At 37.4% G+C, this 15,928-nt stretch overlaps 1 long non-coding RNA gene across 1 annotated transcript in view; it reads right to left on the reverse strand.

Annotated features, from left to right (window-relative positions):
* Window positions 1-226: 226 nt before the first annotated feature.
* The window catches only part of LOC308665129, a 29,702-nt gene continuing 14,000 nt past the window's right edge, over window positions 227-15,928 (reverse strand). The window contains exons 2-3 of the long non-coding RNA XR_014025827.1: window positions 5,008-5,067; window positions 227-294 (exon numbers count right to left, since the gene is read on the reverse strand). This is a non-coding gene — a long non-coding RNA (uncharacterized lncRNA). The remainder of the gene's footprint in view (window positions 295-5,007; window positions 5,068-15,928) is intronic.

Genomic DNA, 15,928 nt, shown 5'->3' on the forward strand with positions numbered 1-15,928 from the left:
AATTCTGTCGCACTTTAACTCTCCATCATCAAAATATTAATAAAATAACTACTAACTAATTATACATCATATAGATCCACTACTGTTCAAATGCTAAATGAAACTTTTTAGTCCCATATTTATTCTGAATATATTCAATCCATCTCCTCCATTCCACAATGTATCTCTGTTGCGATTGGTCTTTCAAATACGCTGAAATCTTTGCCATTTCCGCCAAGTTAGAAACTTTTAAAGTCCACTCTTCTATAGTTGGTAGTTCTTCCTTCTTCCAATATTGCGCTACTAAAAGTCTCGCTGCCATAATTAAATTCAACATCAACTTAGTATCTATAACAGTAGTATCTGTAATAATACCCAATAAAAACAATTGCGGAGAAAACTTTATCCTTTTCTTAAATATCTTTTGCATATTCCACCAAATTTTAATCCAAAAAGCTTTAACCTTTTTACAAGGCCACCATATATGAAAATACGTTGCATCCTCACAACCACACCTCCAACATTTGGGCTGGCAGTTCGGATACATACTTGCTAATTTTTTAGGATCTAAGTGCCACCTATAAAACATTTTGTAAAAATTCTCTCTTAAATTTTGGGCCTGTGTAAAATTTACATTTCTAACCCAGATCTTTTCCCAAGTATCCATTGTTATAACTTCTTGAAAATTCTGAGCCCACTTTATCATACAATCTTTAACAAGTTCCGTTTCTGAATCAATTTCTATCAATGCATTATATAGCCTTTTTATATGTGCTTGACCTTGATCTCTAATTTGTTTTACCAAATTTTCATCAGTCATCAAAAAACCAACTTTCTGGTCCTCTTTCCATTAGCCTGTAATTGCCCATACTGAAACCAAGTTTGTACAATCTTTTCTTCTTTTAAAATATTATATGGCTTTAATTGCCATACATTCCTCTCTAAACTTAAGATTTCCTTATATGTAGTCTCATCATGTTTAAATCCCACATTTATATTTTCTATTGCATGTTTAGGTATTGCCCAAATGGGTATCTTATAATTTAACTTATGTCTATACTTTTTCCAAACTCGCAACAGAGCATACCTTAAAATATGTATCTTAAACACATTATCCACCTTCTTATCATACAATAAATATGCATGCCAACCAAATAACAAATCATGACCCTCAAGATTTAATAATCTCCCTTGTGTTAAATTAAACCAGTCACTTATCGTTGACAAAGCAGCAGCCTCATAATATAATTTAAAATTAGGCATTTTAAGACCACCTCTTTCACGCGTATCTTGCATTATCTTAAATTTAACTCGTGGCTTTTTCCCTGCCCAAACAAATTTATTAATTCCTTTTTGCCATTCCTCCAAATTTAAATCCTTTTTAAGTATAGGAATCATTTGAAATAAAAATAAAAATTTTGGCAAAACATTCATTTTCACTGCTGCAATTCTTCCCAATAAAGATAATTGTAATTTTTTCCAACTATCTAATTCTTTTTGTATTTTTCCCCATAACATTTCATAATTATTTTTATATAACTTCACATTTGAGGCTGACAGATATATCCCCAAATATTTAATCTTTTTAACTATTTCAAATCCCGTTAGCTCTTCTAAAACAGCCTTTTCTGATACTGTCATATTTTTAGACAATATTTTAGTTTTTTGTATATTGATCTTAAATCCAGAAACTTTCCCATATAGCATTATTATCTCCATCAATTCTACAACTGAATAATCTGGCTGAGTTACTGTAACAACCAGGTCATCTGCAAATGCCCTCAATCTATAATCCTGGTCTCTTATTTGAATTCCCCTAATTTTTTCCGAGTCACATATTTTAATCAGTAATATTTCTAATGTTAAAACAAATAATAGAGGTGACAACGGGCACCCCTGCCTTGTACCCTTTTCAATATTACATAGTTCAGTCAAACTATTATTAACTATTATACGGGCTGTTTGCTTTTGATATATTGCCCTAATTGGTTGTAAAAATTTGTCCCCAAATTCCATTTTCTCTAATACTTTCATCAAAAATTGCCAATCCAATTGATCAAAGGCTTTTTCAGCATCCAAAAAGATCAACGCTGCGGGGATCTGATTGTTTCTTTCCAAAAATTCCAATAAATCTACAATATGTCTCACATTATTCTTCATTTGTCTACCACTTATAAATCCAGTTTGATCACCTGTGAACCGCCCTGAGTCCCTACCAAGGAGAAGGGCGGTATACAAATTAAATAAAACTTGAAACTTGAAACTTGAATCACTTGTTGTATTACCCTCATTAATCTATTAGCTAAGATTTTTGCAAATATCTTATAATCAGTATTGAAAAGCGATATTGGCCTATAATTTTTAGCTTGGGTGACATCCTGATCTTCCTTCGGAATCAAGGAAATAAAAGCAGTCTTCCAGGATGGAGGTACCCCTCCTCCCATTTGAATTGTCTTAAACAATTCCCTTAAAGGTTCCACCATTTCTAACCGTAAGTTTTTATAGTACACGGCAGTCAAACCGTCAGTACCCGGCGCTTTACCCACTTTTAATTGTTTGATTGCTAAAAAAATTTCTTCATCAGTTATCAATTGATTCATCCCTTCCTTTTCTTCTAGGGTAAGAACAGGAATATTAGCTTTTGTCAAATAATCATCTATATCTACATCTCTAATCTTATCTCTAGCATACAACTTAGAATAAAAATCAACAAAAGTCTTTTTAATAAGACTCTGCTGGTACACTACTTTGCCCTTATGCTCTATTCTATCTATATTAGAAGCCCTTTGCTTCTTCCTTAACAAGTAAGCTAACCATCTACCTGGTTTATTAGCATTACAAAAAGTGTTATGTCTAACATACCGTAAGTTAGTTGCCACTTGATCTGCCATTAACTTATCAAACTGACCCCTTAATAAAGTAATTACCTCTTTGATCTTCCCATCAGATGGATTCAGAATTAAAGACTTTTCTTTTTCCTTAATTTCATCCTCTAATTCTTTCCTCCTAAATTCCAATTTACGTCTATGTTTATTGTTCAAATATATTAATACACCTCTCATATAAGCTTTACCTGCATCCCAAACCATCTCAATAGAAGTACCTTTATGCATATTAATTTTAAAAAATTCCTTCATCTGTTTTTTACAACCTTGTGTGCTCTCACTTTGTGGTTGATGCTCTCCTTCACCATTCTTCTTTTTAGATTCAAAAAATGGTATAGGGACTGCCTTTAAAATATTAGCATAGAAATCACGTCCCTTTAACACTGTAAGAAGACGATGTCTCGTGCCTGCATACATCACCACCATACCCACTGGAATCTCCCATCTGAACTGAATCTCCCGTCTTCTTAATTCTTCTGCCAGAAAAGCAAACTCCTTCCTTCTCCTTAAAATTCTTGGAGGGATCTCTTAAAATTAAAACTTCTTGCTCTGCAATTGCGAATTTACTATTATAAAAAGCTTGAATAACCTCATTTCTAATTGCTCTCTTTGTAAAATAAACCACCACATCTCTAGGTAATTTCCTTTGTCTTGCAATCCATGAATTAACACAAAATATTTTATCTATATCCACCATAATATCTTCAAGGGCTTCTGAAACTATTTTTTTCAAATTTTCCTTAGAATCCTCTTTTAAACCTCTGATTCTCACGGTGAACTCCATCTCGCGGTACTGCACCAAGGTTAAATCATCATCAATCTTATCCATCACAGTTTCAGCATCCGTCATTTTAGCATCTAATCTGATATTATTTTGGCTAAGTTCTTCCACTCTCTCATCCAAACATTCAATACAAACGGCCATGCCTTGAAATGCAAGTAAGATGTCTGCCCTCATTTCTGTAAGCTTCTCCTCCATAAGTTCAGCTAATTGTTGGGATTGCTTTTTCAAAGCCTCTTGCAAAACATCCTGCAAATCTTTTACTGTCAAAGCTGGTGCAGGCGCAGGTACAGGGGGGGGGGCATTAAGGTCTGTAACGAAGATTGCTGCACCGGGGAAGCCCCCGTGCTTCTGGGAACTTTAGATGATTTGGCAGCCATTTTCGCCCACTCAATTCTGTTGCACACTTTCACTTTTAAAAGTCTCCACAAAATCCACTGAGTTAAAGATCATATACTTGCTCTGACATAATTATCCTGTACAGCTCTGCCTGCATCCAAGTAATCCAAAGTTCACTCTCACTGGCAGGGATGGTTGCTGCATCCTGCTCTGCTCCAAAGCCCTGGAGCAGAGGCGTCCCGAGGTCCGGAGCAGACTCAGGCTTTGGGGGGGGGCTCAATCCTTCAACCACCAGAGTTTCAACTCTGGCAGTCTGGGAGAGCTCTACCCCTGCCTGGGCGCTCACCCCCTCCTCTTCTCCCGAGGAGCAGGCTTCCGAGCGGCCAAAACAGCTGATCGGCACTGTTTTTGGCGGTTCTATGGAACGACGGGGCTGACAGCCTAAATGGCTGCCGGCAACAGAGCCTTGCCACCCGGAAGTCCAAAACAAAAGTTTTTTAAATAAACAGCAAAAGGGTGATTAGAACTTTGATTTTGGAAAGTTACAGGTAAATTTGAAACAAGAGTTTAGAATTAATTATACAGAAACCATCCCATGTGAAAGTCTTTTTGTTCTGAATTCTTTAAAAAATAATAATGTAAAAGTTTAAAAATTGGAGAGTAGAGGGAACTAGATGGAACTAAAGACTGCTATTAAAGAAAAAGAATATTTAAATTTGACTCACAGATACAAAATGAAGCAAAATATTTTAACATTAGACATATTGAAATATATTTTTGAATAATGGATTCAGAAGTTAGTTCTAAGATGTCTGCCTCTATAAACATACAATGTTTAAAAGACATTATGAAAGAACAAATTTTACTGGACAACACTGAGACTCATCTGAAACTAGATTTAAAAATGACAGAGTACATGAATGACAGGGAAAAAGATGTTACACTGAACGCAGAAAGGAACCAGCTGATGTTTTAATAATGGTTTATATAAGGAATATACAAATAACAACATAAAAGACTGACCTGGATAATTTTCCTGTGGTGGATTTACAAAACAGTCTTGTTAAAGCTTTGAAGAACTTTCTGAGAAGAGATAAAGAAAAAATGAAAAGTAATCAAGTCTGAGGATATTTTCTGAAGAGTCTAAAGCTTAAGATTACTAAAAGCAAAAGAAAGGAATATAAAGTCGGCTTATTTGATCAAGGTTTAAACAGGGTTAATGAACTTTTTCTGACATCAGAACTAAAATGAGGAGCCTTTAAGGATTTGTTTATAAATAAGAAATGGGATAAGGGAAGAAGAGATCATTGTATTTTAAGAGAAGGTGATGTTACTAAAATTGTGGTTGTGGTGAAGAGGGAAGTAATTTCTTTATATATGTCTTTTCTTTTCCTTTATTCTTGTTTTTTTCTTTCTTTTCTTTTTATTGTTGTGTTAGTTTTTATTCTCATAACTGTAATTTTAATCAAATTACTATTAAAGAAGCATACATCCAATACTTATTCATTCTTTATCACTACATATTATGAATGATTAGTGCTCAGAAGCCACCTTATCATGAAATGGATCCTATGGTTGTCACATCCAGCATAAGTGATGGCTAAATAACATACAAAAATAATGCAAGGCACAAAAAGTGACACATAATATAAATCTTTTAAATTAAATAAGTTCTCAAGAATGTAAAGGTGAGCCCCTGCCTTTCATTTTGAAGCCCAGGGCAAATGAACCCCCTCCTGCCAGGAGACTGAAACATGTTTTTCAAGGGGTCTCTCTAATTTCTAAAAATGCTTAAATTACAGCGTTAAAGGAGGTGAAAAAACATATTAAAAATACCCATATACATTTGCATAACAACTTGGAAATGATTGCAACCCTGTCTTTACTTTACCAATGTGAATTAAGGATGAGATCAGATCAGATACTGTTTTATATATGGCTTTACACACAACAGAGTTCCTCATAATATTGAAATTGCTTTATATTACTTCTAAAAAGAAGAAACCACAGAGCTCAAGCATACTCAAAAATTTCCTCAGAAAACTCCTTTCCTCCCCTCTTCTAGGATGTATGAAGTTCATTGGCTTGTTTAATGGGAAGTGTCATTCCAATATGAAATGCTGATGTACAAAGTCATCACTACCACACACACAAGAAGAAAGAGAACAAGATAGAAAAGGAATAGGAGGATGGGAACAGGAAGGGGAAGAGAGAAAAAAAATCCCAGAAAAGTAATCCCAGTCATGAGGCAATTAGTAAGGGAAATGCTCTCAGTGGTATCTTTATCTCATATGTTCTAGGTCGGAGATTCTGGCACTTGTCCTTGGTATAAAAGTTTGTGATTGTGCAAGAAAAACCATTTAATAGGGAAAATAGACTTTTTCATATTCTTAATGAACAGTCTTAACTATTATAAATCTGGGAATTCTGGTCACCTAGTACATCTGAAGAATGCACACTGGGACAGATTAATTTGGAAAAAAAATGGAGCTGCAAATTTGCTGATGTAGGTCTAACTTTGTTTCATTGTCTGGAGATGAAAGTTGCGTCACAAACAAATTAAAAAAATATTCTAACTATGATGTTGTCCCTTAGAATCAGGATGATGTGTCTTCTACTAAGGCTGGTTTTGTAAGTACGTATAGCCTGACTTTCTAGAGTTCTGACTCTATTGAACAAGCAGAAAATTATTTTAAAATATTAATCAAATTAATATTAAGCATAAGAGGCCATGGTTTTAGTACATAGGGGACAAATTTTACTTTTTCCTCCTCACTTACAACTCAATTAAAATGTATACAGGTTAAAGGGAATTACTTTACCAGTATGTGGCTTGAGAGGAAAAATATTACATTTGCATTTTGATTATATGTTAATCCATTTGGCTAACCTACTTTGTGACATCCAAACATGAGGATTTATGCTTTGGATTTGTAGGCAAACTGAATCAATAGCATGTATTTTGAGCTGAGTTGATTAAACCCCTTTTAATACAGTTTGGACAAGAAAAGAAACAGAACGATCATCTGAATCTGTCTTTCTATCTGCCTAATGCATTTTGAATATGTATTGTTCTTATGTAAGCAGCAATACTTGCGACCAGTTAGTTCTTCCAGAAGAGGGCCAGTGAAGTCAAGTAGGCCATTTTGATGTAAATGGTTTTTGCAATATGAGAATATTTTGCAATATGAGAATATCAGCTATTCAGTGAGCATTGAAATACAAGGCTAAATATATTGTCCTCTAGCAGCCTGACACAGTATAAAACAAATATTAAGAATAACCAATTTAGTCACAATTCTCTTAAAGAAGGTAATGGCAAAACAACTCATATTGATTGGGGCCTTGATTGTGTGGTCATGGCTCCAACTTGACTTTTTAACTCCATCCCCCATGTAGCCCAAAGCCAGATCACATCTTAGATCTTACTTTATTAATGCTATTACTTTGTGTTAAGAAAGTAGACAATTGAACAAATAAATAAAACAAATGTGCAATGTGAACTGAGAATACTGTACAAATGTTGGCGAGATAAGCCCTGTGAGGGAAAAGGCCTAACTTCAGGGAGGAAGTTCAGTTACATAGGTGACAAGCAAAAATTTAGTTGATTCAAAGAGAAAAAGCAGCTAACAGGAGACAGAAGCAGGAAAATAAAAATTCAAAATGCCAATGTTACTTTTCTTAGAGCAACAACAAAAACCTAGTCTTTATTTTTGGGAGAAAGCAGAGAAAGCAGATCACCTTTTTAAGGCCAGTTGGGAATCTGATAACTTTCTGAAGCCGCCCATTTTGATGGGGTTGTGAAAAAAATCTGGGAGTACATATAGTGTGTGTGTGTGTGTGTGTGTGTGTGTGTGTGTGTGTGAGAGAGAGAGAGAGAGAGAGAGAGAGAGAGAGAGAGAGAGAGAGAGAGAGAGAGAGAGAGAGAGAGAGAGAGAGAGTATATCCAGGCAACAAAAGTGGAAAAGAGAAAAGAATGCAAGTTTTAAGGCGCACTTAAAACTAGATTGGTACAATGTTTAGGAGAATCTTTCTCTTTTCTCTTCTCTTCTCCAAACTTCTAGATTTGGCTATCTTACAATAAATCAATAGGCAGCACTTTTATGCTGATCACCAAGTTAACCTGAGAGGTATTCAAATTTTCTGATTGCCTCATTCATTGGTGAGCCTTTGAGGCTTACTTTGATGACCAGATTGCCTCTCTCAGGGCTAAAATAAGCACACTGGAAAGTTTTTTCTGTAACAACCTCCAAGCAGAGGGCTTTTGTTTCCATCCCCTTGTAAACAAGTTGAAGTGTCTATAAGTAGTCCTCGACTTATGACCACAATTAAGCCCAACATTTCTGTTGCTAAACATGACAGTTGTCAAGTAAATTTTGCCCCATTTTACGACCTTTCTAGCCCCAGTTGTTAAGTGAATCACTGCAGTTGTTAAGTTAGTAACACAGTTTTTGAGTGAATCTGGCTGAGTGGTGGGCGGAGTGGGGGCGGGACAATTTTTGGGCACTCAGTCTCTAAGGTTTGCCATCACTGGTCTAGGCCTAAGCCCTTACCAACTAGGGCAATTTCAATACCTTGATGCAACTGCATTGATTGAAATGAGAGAGACCACTGAGCTTGCTTCTCTGTTTCAATGTGCCAGCAGCTGTTTCTTTCTTTCCTGTACTAACAACAAATTGTGACTCCCTTGCATAATTTGGAAATTTGGAAATTACTTATCTTCCATGAGGTTAACTGAGCATATTTTTCAGGGTGGTGGAACTGTGTAATTTTGAACTTAAAAAGGGAAAGTGCAAAATCCTCAGCATTTTCAGCTGGGACCCAGGAGGCAAGTGAAGCTGAAGGATATAGCAGGGGATAGAAGGGAAGAGAGAGGGGAAAGAACATGATGGAATATTCTCACAGGAAACAGACAGAAGGTCATTTTTCATAGAATGTCACCATAGGTATTTTGAAATCTAGCTTATTGTTTCCTTGCTATTCTGCAGAGCAGGGGTAGGCAACAATGGCCCTTAATGACTTGTGGGCCTCAACTCCCAGACTGCTATGCTGGCTAAGGAATTCTGGGAGTTGAAGTCCACAGGTCATAAAGGGGCTGTAGTTGTGTATTCCTGCCCCAGATGGAGGGGCGAATCTTCCTTAAACCATCTGAACAGTAAAAGTGAGGTTGTGGTCAAGTAAAAGCATGATAAACCAAATCAGCTATTTGCAGTAGTGGTGAATATCTGTAGCTCAGGTGTAAGATGAAGATGAAGATTCGTTCTCCAAGCTTGTGGGTTGGTTTCCGAACATTTCAGCTGATTGGCTGTACTGCTGATCAGGATCTGTTTGCCTGGTTTGAGCCTAGTGTTGCTGCCATGAGGCTTCTAGCTATATCAAATTATTTTGTTTGCCATGTGTCATTTTTGCCATTGCCTAATCTTTTGTAAAACCCTCTAATCGGTACAAAATGCAGCTCTACCACACTGACCCAGTTTCCATCTGGTGCTAGAGTTGTAACGGGTGAAATGCAGTCACTGCCACCCCACACAGATGGTGTTCTATTAATACGCAGGGGGGGAAAAATCCCCCAAAGACATCCTATTTTAAAACTAAAATGTTGCATCTTGCTACTAGATCAGAAGGTTATTGCCATTTGACCTTTTGGAAGATAGAAGCTGTTAATTAGGAGTACCAGCTGCCAGTTATATCTCAAGGCACATATTGGGCCATTCGTGGTTTCTAGATTCTTTTGGTTACATATATTGGCCAAGAAAGTTTAAATAGTCTTATAATATTAGAATTGAAGCTTTGCTTTTTGACATATGTCTCAATTTAGCAAAGGACAGAATAATAGTTTGGGTTTTGGCTGCGATTTGTTCTCTGGGTTGTGACATGCCTCAATGGGGGGAAGGAAATGTGTGACACGAAAGGCATGCCACATGTCTCAAAATGCTGTAGCTTAATCTCACATTTTTATAAATGCCATTTCCATTCTGTTGTATGTGTGGTTTACACATTGTGTTCAGAATTAGTTAACAAGAAAGTATGTTCTATCTTCATCTTGCATGCCTCTCTTTGCTGATTTCCTTTGTTAATTTGTGTGAAATCAATCCATTGCAGATCCCATACTCTCATAGTAGGTTTTGCTAATGCTGAAATTCAGTATGACATTTGGGCTTTTCCTCATGGTCAAGTTAGCGTGCTATTTACCAGTCCTTTAAGTTGGCAGAATTGTATGCCACTACATCATTTGAAGTCTAATGGCAAAGCCTTAAGAGTCAGATTAGTGATTTAGACTATCCTTAGAAATTTAATATAGGATGAAAAAAAAACCTGGACTTTCTTTGTTTTTCTCTGAAGATGTTTTGCTTCTCATCCAGTGTGCTGTCCCGGTTATTCACACACAAACATAACTGTGGCTTAGTGAGTTTATTAATATTCTCCAGCAATTCCCTTCACCAAAGACTCAGAACTGTCCCAATTAAGTCCAGCCACAAGCAGACCAATGCTAGTCCACAGAGCAATGACCAAAGAGTCCACAAGGTACTTGAAAGTTTCTCAATCAAAATAAATCCACCAGGCAAACTTAAATCCACAACACAAGAGAGTTCACAAGGCAAGAAGACTCCAGATTTTCCAAGGCACGATCCAAGTCAAGGCATGGTGTCAATCCAAAGTGAGGCAGGAATCACACAACCAGAAAAGACACAGCTAGGAAACAAACACATTGTTCCCAGCATCGCCTCCATCACTCTGCTATGCTAAATAGCCAGCTTCCAGTGCAGCCCCTCAAGAAGGCCGAGGCTTTCTCCTTGTGAGTAATCTGGCTGACCTTTTCTGCTCCTGCCTTTTCTCTGCCCTACATATTCTTGGATCAGGTGTAGAAGGCAGATCCTCTTCCTCATCACTGACCAGCTACAACTGCATGCTTTCCTCACCTGAAGCCTCAGGACTGTTCTGCTGCAGCTGTGCTTCAGCCAAATCCCTCACAGACAGCTGCTTGGAGCCATCAATCAACTCAGCTCCTAATATTCCAGGAACTGGTTCATCCTCCCCTGAGCTGGCATCTAAAGAGGTATCTGGGGAAACGTCTGAGGGAGTCATCACATCCAAGAAGCTTCAAAGGCCACTCTTTTGAAGACATTAAAGTCCACATTCTGGACAGAGAGGACTATAGATTTGAAAGAGGGATCAAAGAGGCCATCTACATTAAAATTGAACAAATGTCTTTCAACAGAGGGAGGTGGGATACGACACCACCTACCTCCGGTGTACAGCCCAGTCCTTTCAGCAGTTCCAAGAAAGCTCCATACTCATTTACACAATTCAGGTGACCTTGAGGGTGCAGGTAAACCTCCAAATGGCCTCAATGGCCATCTTAGAGAGAGTGCTAACAACCAGATGACTGCAAAGAATATAGATCCTTCCATTCTCCACCATTCAGTCAGTGCTCCTTCTCCACATCTATGACCTGCCATTCTTCCAAGGTCCTGGAATTCCTGAAGAAATCTGCCAGTAAGGACTCTCCCGTGGTGGGAAAAGGGTCTGTAAGGGCAACAAGAAGAGCTCTATTTATAGGAAGAGGTGAAAATGTTGTTCTCCCATGGAAGAAACAGTTTGTCTTCCTCGCCTCCTCTAGGCGGCAGGGGATGACATGACTGTGCTTAAAGAAGATGGGGAGAAGGGAGCCATCAGACTTCAGGAGCACCGTGCCCCCCCATGTCTTCCACCATGCCCCCCCATGTCTTGCAACTGTTCTCCAAGCCAGCAAGGAGGTGGGCAGAGTGCTCCCTTTGACTTTTTCTTGCTTCAGACTAAGAAACTATTTGGCAGAAGAGCATCTGCTGCTCCCTTAGGAGCCGAGCCCGGAGGGGAGCGCCAGCTAAAACCAGATTGAAAGAATAAAAACTATCCAGTATAAAAACATATTTCCATACGTGCTAAAAGCTGAGTATGCTAGAAATAAAGAACCAGAGACTACATTGGAGTGTTTTGAAAACACAGAACAGGCCCTACACATTCAAGGCAAGAAAGAAGCAGCAAGAAATTCATTTTAAAGATAGATAATAAAGATAATTTACCTCTGGTAAATTGTGATCATACAGAAAGTAGGTTGCTTAGCTGTAACTATTGTTCTTCAGTTGGTAACTTAGAGCCGAGATCTGACCTTCTATTATATCACTATAATCTGCTATTGATTGATTTATATATTCATACTTAGGAACCAAGTAGGAAGGTGGGAACTATGTCTCTTTAGCAACTTCTGGAGCCTTTAAGCACTACTCCAAATCTTAAACTTCCTTTCTGCATCAAAGGACCCATATATGCATTTGCACAAATGACCACACAAAGACCACCATTACGGTCAAATTATACTGGTGGTCTAGAAATGATGTAATAATTTTCCATTCCTGTGAATATTCTAGAGATATGAAGAACTACAAGAAATTATCAATTTGAGTATTCAGGTACACAGTGCATTAAAATTGTTGTTGATACATTTTTAACAATATTAACAGCTTTTGTACATGATTGATTATCTCTTCTAAAGCATATTGTGGAGCTGAAGATAGTAGCCATAAATCAAGTCATGATTAAATAAAATCTAGAGGTTTATTTACTTTCATCATCCATCATTGGCAACAACTGTATTATTGGTGAAGCTTATGCAGTTGACAAAGTGTGGTTTTTCTGACTGAACAGCTGCATCAAAGCTGTAGTGATGTAATGCATAGCAATTCTTCAACTTGAATAGGAATAAATATTCATAGAGGCCATTAATTGTATTAATGAACAGCCAGTCATGTAAATTGGCATGCAGATTACCTACAATACATTCCATAAAATGTACAAATATACTTCTGGTAAAACAGTCTCTTCTAGCACAAGCTGCCCAAACATCTGTGGCATTGCTAAAGAAAATATGGGAATAAAGGGTGGGAAAACCTGGAAATGAATATTTCAGCAAATTGTGGGAAGAAATGGGATGCAAATCATTCTCAGCCTTCTGTACTGTGTTTCATAAATTAACACAATATAAATCTCTATAAGTTTGCATCAAGTAGCTTTAAATTAAATATATCTTCAAGACATAGTCTTTTGTAGTAAAAGTAAACAAATGGAACTTATGTTTCCCATAATTTGAACTATTAGAGAACAAAAAAATACATTTGTGAGATAATAAATGCATCCAGTAGCCTTTAAGAAATTAGATTATTGTGAGATATAAATGCTGCTCTGAGTCTTTAGAACACAATAGGCAACCTGTGGCCCCTGGGTCTCATTTGGCCCCCAGACTCCTTCCTTATAGCTCCCAGTATCACTTCTGACTACAATTACCACCATTAAAAATGACAGCTTATTTTCTGATAAGTTAGAAAGTTAGAAACAAACATACATAATTGTATGTGGTAGACCCCGTTTCTATAAATCTGATGCTTATTACATATTCTGCTGCTGCTATGATCAGTGCCCCAGAACTGTCTTTTAGTCCAGAGGTCCCCAACCCCGGTTCATGGACTGGTACTGAGCCACGGCATGCCAGCAACCAGTCCACACAAACAAGTAAAGTCCCATCCGTGGGATGCAGGCAATACACAAAACCACAAACTCTCCAGTCCACACAAAAACCTCTCTCTATGGAACCAGGGTTCCTTTTGGGCACCTCTGTTTTAGTCTAGTCCTTTCCAGTCATTGACAGGATTTCCCAGTCTCTGCCACCTCAGCTATCTGTTGATGTAGATCCCATGCAGGGTCTTGCGATGGCACTTCCTTTGCTTGATCTTCATCCCATGTCATGCATTCTCTCAGCAGCTTATCTTTGAGTACCATTTTATGGACGAACCTCTGGGTGCTTTGGATTTCTTCCAGGACAGTGGCTTTGACACTCATCAGATCCCCCTGTCCTCTTTCTGGATGGTGTACAGTCCTGACTGGTGGACTTTTATTTTATTATTATTTTTTATTTTATTATTTTACTGCATTATTTCCTTATTTTTTCCCCAAAATTGTATTAATATATGCTACAATTTGAAACCAAAATATAGGGCCTGTGCAAAAAAGCTGATGTCCCATCTTTTTTAAACAGGAGCCCAACAGACAGAACATAATATTTCTGATCAATTGACTTCATTCTTAACCATAAGAAGTAAGTTATACATTTCTTAAAGCCTTGGTCTGGTGATTTTTCAAGTCTGAATAATCCAATTCTTGGTTCCATAGTTCAGGTATGCAAATAATGCCAATCGTCATTTGATATTTTAATTCCATATACAATTGAATTGTTCATTGAATATAAAGGGCTGCATCTCTAAAAGATCTTAAGGTGCCACAGATCAGTCAGTCACTCAAATCTTTATTATGGTCAAAGCCCAGCATAAGGAGAGAGGAATACAGTCAATTAAAAAGCTTTAAAATACCACAAGGTTTAAAAATAATAAAAAGTTAAAAGATAAGCAAAGCTATATGCACAAAAAATTTCTAAAAGTAATCTTAAAGAAGGGGTATGAGCATTAGATGGGTGTAGGAAAGCATGAAGGTTAATATACAGATTAAATGTATCACAACACAACCCAAAACTTTCTAAAATGACCAAATTAGATACTCATTAAGACTAGTTTATGGCGCACCTGATAAATTTTAAGACTTGCTGTGCAGATCCCGACAACATTATATGTTGTAGCAAGGTTAATATCTGAGAGCAGCAGGGAGATGTAAAATTGTCCTGTACGACCTGGATATTTATGCATTAGTTGTAAGATGAAGCTAGTATGAATGTCTCTATAACAACAGGCATTGGAGAAGTTCATGCTTTATTGTTTCTCTGTCTCCAGGTAAGGACTCTTTCTGTATTTTCAAGGACAGCAATTTACTACAGAGCCTATTAAAGTATATGGGCATTACTGTTTTATTAGTACATGTTTCAGATATATACTCTGTCTTTTATAAGAGGCAACCCTGCTTATTGGTTAGTCTAGCATGGACCTTGGCAGTGAGCTTGTTACTGGTGCCAAGATTAAAGTTGCCCCATTGTGACTTGTGAAATTGCCTAGCTGTGGCTTTGTGATGTCATTCAGTGCCAATGCTTTGTTTCTTGGGAGACTCAGTGCAACAGATCAACCTGCTCCTGGGCAGATGGTGGTGTGGTGCGTTGCTTTTCATGGGCTTTGTGGATTGAGAGGCTGGCTGGGACTCTGCAAAGGACTCAGAAGACTGAAGGTTAGGATGGGCTGGATTGAGAGGGCCAATGATAGTTTAGGGCAGATTCCTTGGAGGTGTCATGGTTCCTTTCCAAACGCCATTGCATTTCTGGGTCCCAAGCTGAGGCCAAAATGGTGGGAGTGTCCCATGTTTAGGGTGAGTTGTTTTCCTTGAATGAGAACCAGGAGAGGGATTGGGGTTGAATAAAATAGGACGACCCCTGGCCAGCCTACTGACAGTGTTTGATGGAGGAGGCCATTGTAGGCAGGTTATGCGAGGAGGGGGCTGTTGAGTCCCTGGTGGCACTGAGAGCTTGAACAAAAGTTCCTGGAGGCTCAGCTATCTCTTCTTTTAGGATGAATGAGTATAAAGGAGTGATGTGGGATCATAATTATAATTGGTTATACTTTTCCCAACTTGTTACAAATTTATATTTTTTTTAAAAAAAATCTTAAGTCTCTTCAAATTTTATTAATTACTGTCAGTACCCCTGTGTAGATGAAATACTTCTCAAAATCAAATTTAAAATGTTAATAGCCATCTTGTACTCCAGTAAACTGAATAAATAGCAAGTTTACTCAGAGAAAAGAACATTTAAGTAAAGGATATGAATCAAAATTTTTAAAAATGTAATAATGTGATACAAAGGAAAATATCTACTGTAAATATCTACTAACAATAAAGAAGATGAAGAAAGAAAATAACTACTTTAAAACTCCATTTTAATCTAAGTGTGCTGCCACCACGTGGCTGTTCTTGGGAA

Source organism: Vipera berus, assembly GCF_964194415.1.
Source record: "Vipera berus genome assembly, chromosome: 3".
NCBI classification, from domain to species: Eukaryota; Metazoa; Chordata; class Lepidosauria; order Squamata; family Viperidae; genus Vipera; species Vipera berus.